We start from the raw sequence: 3,742 nt of genomic DNA, 5'->3' as shown, positions 1-3,742 counted from the left end.
CCCTGGCAGAGAATTAAATTCGTTGACATGGGTTGTCTAGCACGGCTAGGCTACAGCACCTCTACATCTGTGTTATTTTTTGTATGCAAGTTTTGCTCTTCTGTCTTTGAGACATGCACATTTCTCAATGACTCTATGGTTACAATCTGGGGTCTCCCTGACAAGTTTCTTTTCCATAGAGAGCATGGCCAGTGCATTAAGACGATCCTGCGACATCGTGTTCCTGAGGAAGGTCTTGATTCTTTTTAGTGTTGAGAAGCACCTCTCAGATCCAGCTGTCGTCATTGGAGTCGTGACGAGGATCTTCAGGAGAGACACAGTCTCTGAGAAGGTGTCCTGAAGATTGTTGCTCATGAAGAGCTGGTACAGAGCCACAGCACCATTGCAACTCCTGAACTCTGTGCTGCTGAAGATGAGCGACAGTTCAGTTTTCAGCTTGCCCTTGTTCAGCACTGGATAGGCCTCCATGGTGGTGCTGAGCGCTGCTTCAGGGAACTGGCTGTCGTACTCCTGGAATCTGTCTCCTTGAAGCAGTGTAGCACTGATTAGGTGTTTGGTGAAGGCAAACCTCTCTTTTGCATGGCCCAGGATTGTGTCACAAACCTATAAAGAAAGATACACATTATATCACACAGAACCTACATAAAAGTGTCTTGTCCAATTGTTCACATAACAGCTTACTATGATTATAACACTGTAAAAGACCATACAACACACTCAGGTCATGTCCATATTATTGAATCTTATTTGGAAAATGTTTATCTACAACAGAATATCATATATTTTATTGGAGAAATTGGAGGTTTGGGAATATGGTTGTGGACACCCTCATGTCCCTCTTTAATTTACCAGGTTTCAAACATGTTACTTTACAGAGGAAAATAACAGACTTCAGCCTTGAATACCAGTGTTAATTCAACACAGATAATCAATTATTGTTGCTGACATATGTGTATGCACTAGCAGCTGTTGTGCAGTTGAATTGTGTTCCATAAACGCCCTGCTATCTACATGTGGCAGTTTGTCCAGCAGGTTTATCAGCGCTACATGGAGCCATGTTGTTCAGATTGCTAAGGCCAGGAGGAACCACTGCCAGTTGATATTAGATTTATTTATGAAGCTGTGTGTCCTGATGAGTGGTGAGAAAAGTTTGGATTGTTCAGGTCACCACTCATCAACTTCAGGGAGAGACGACGTCCACATATATATAGAAAGGAATAACAACAGGAAGGACACCAGTCACAGACATACCGTAGGATACTAAGTTACCAGAGCCTCAGCTTTGATCTCACCTCTGTAGCTATCCTCTGTAGTTCATCTGGTCCCAGTGTGCGGCGCTTCTTGGCCAGCTGCTGCTGAGGCACACAGCTGTGATGTTCTTCGCTGACAGTAGGGAGGGAGTCTCTGAGCAGCCCCAGAAGAGAAAAAAATGAAACTTTAGTTGCCAGAAAACAGAAAGAAATTAAGCACATTAAGTATCATAAATAATGACTTATTATGGTTAACATTAATCAGAAGTTTTTTTATTACAGTCATGTGATGCGCACATGACTGAGTGTGAGTTTTTCATTTCACACAAATTATCCACAAATAAATAATGATGGAAACAAAATCAATCATTGTTACTCATCACTAATACATCCAAGACTGCATTAGTTTTAAATATTTCCTTTAGCATTAAGTGTTTGGGTAAAACTCAGTTTATTTTATTTTTTCACAATAAACAATAGTGATATAATGTAAATGAACCAGGAATTAAAGGTAATAAAGAAAATGTTAATACTCTGAAAATGATCACTTCAATCAAAACTTTTATTATCTGGACTGATGGTTTAAAAATCTAACTATGTAAGAGGAAAATGATATTATTATATAATAATTTTATTAGAGTTTTTGACTTGGACATTTTTGTCCCATAGTACTGCGTATGACACTTTTTGTGAGAGGATGCATAAGGGTTTAATATGGTTACATACAAATGTATTTACCTGATCATCTGCATGTTGAGGCTGCACAGTGGCGTAGTGGTTAGCACTTCTGCCTTACAGAAAGAAGATCCCCGGTTCAAATCCCAGGGTGGGCCTGGGATCTTTCTGCATGGAGTTTGCATGTTCTCTCTGTGCATACGTGGGTTTTCTCCGGGTACTCCGGTTTCCTCCCACAGTCCAAAAATATGCTGAGGTTAATTGATTACTCTAAATTGTCCGTAGGTGTGAATGTGAATGTGAGTGTGATTGTTTGTCTGTATATGTAACCCTGCGACAGACTGGTGACCTGTCCAGGGTGTCCCCTGCCTTCGCCCAAGTCAGCTGGGATAGGCTCCAGCACCCGCCGCGACCCTAGTGAGGATAAAGCGGTGTATAGAGGATGGATGGATCTGCACGTTGTCGGTGAAATGCTGCGTCACTCTGTGGACAAAGATCGAATCGATGGACCTCTTCTGGAGTTGGCTGTAGAGCATGTCCACATGAGGCATGATGCGGTGGAAAAGCTCCAGGAAGAAGCAGACAGAAGGTAGCATCCTCCAGGAGTCTCACAAAACCTCCAGCTTCACGGACAGTGGTAGGATCAAAGTCACCTGAGTCCCTGATGGTTTCGAAGCACTGAAGGAGGTCGTCTTTGTGCTCAAAGACAGTGCTGACAGCACGGCTGTGGAAGTTCCACCTTACTGTGCTTGCTCTTGGAAGCCTGTGTTCCACCACCCTCTCAAGCACACTGGTTCTCTTGGGGGATCTTGAAAAAAATCCTGAGAATCCAGCTAGGTCAGAGAAGAACTGACCAACTTTTGGGATACGGGATGTCACCTGCTGCATGATAATGTTGAGCTGGTGAGCATAGCAGTGGACATAGTGTGCATTCGCATACACATCGCTCACTTTCTTCTGTATACCACTTGTGGCTCCTCTCATGACACTCGCACCATCATAGGCCTGGGAGATGAGCTTGCTCTTCTGGTCATCAGGGAGAATGAGACTCAGCCTTTCCAAAAATGCTGTGGCAATGGACTCAGCTGTGGCAGATTGCAGAGGTATAAACTCAAAAAATCTCTCCTGCACTTCATTCATTTTGTCCATGTAGCGGATCACAAGAACAAGCTGACACTGGGTGGAGATGTCCATTGTTAAATCAGCCTGGATGGATATGAAGTCTGCACACTGAACTTCCTCATGCAGTCATGGAGTTCATTCTGCACTGTTTTGGATGTCCCTTTAAACACAGTGGCAGTCTGAAGGTGCTCATGGACAGCTGCATCTAGTGATGCTACAAAATCCACCAGCCCTCTGAAAACACCTGGATTTTCGGAGCTTTCACTCTCATCATGGCCTCTCAGGGCGAGCTCAAAGGCACCACAGAACTTAATGCAGTCTATTATTTTAGGCAGCACATGCCTATTTTTGTCGACCTCCTCGTTATGTTTACGGATGCCAATCCTGTAGCCATCATCAAGCTGAGGTGCAATGTTATGGCCTTGTCATACTCTAGCGTATAGAGCCAGCATATGGGGAACGAATGAACTTTTTGGGCATACGCTGACATACGCTGAAACACGCTGAAACACGCTAGGGGTACGCTGGAATACATTTCTAGTACGCCGAAGTACGTCAGTGTACGCTGATGGACAAAAATTTTTTTGAACATGCACAAAAATTTTCAGCGTATGCCGACGTATGAATTTTACGCTCCTCATATGTTCCTCATACTCTGAACACGCTAGAGGTACGCTGAAGGTACGTTACACATA

The 3,742-nt window shown here is 43.5% G+C and overlaps 1 long non-coding RNA gene across 1 annotated transcript; it reads right to left on the bottom strand.

Moving 5' to 3' along the window:
• Positions 1-462: 462 nt before the first annotated feature.
• Positions 463-2,175, bottom strand: LOC127532125 (uncharacterized). The gene is made up of 3 exons (XR_007939386.1): positions 1,989-2,175; positions 1,293-1,404; positions 463-603 (listed from the first exon to the last, which is right to left on the bottom strand). It is a non-coding gene; the product is annotated as an uncharacterized LOC127532125 (long non-coding RNA).
• Positions 2,176-3,742: the final 1,567 nt, after the last annotated feature.

Source organism: Acanthochromis polyacanthus, chromosome 22 (genome assembly GCF_021347895.1).
Source record: "Acanthochromis polyacanthus isolate Apoly-LR-REF ecotype Palm Island chromosome 22, KAUST_Apoly_ChrSc, whole genome shotgun sequence".
Classification (NCBI taxonomy): domain Eukaryota; kingdom Metazoa; phylum Chordata; class Actinopteri; family Pomacentridae; genus Acanthochromis; species Acanthochromis polyacanthus.
This window is presented reverse-complemented; position numbering and strand designations above follow the sequence as displayed.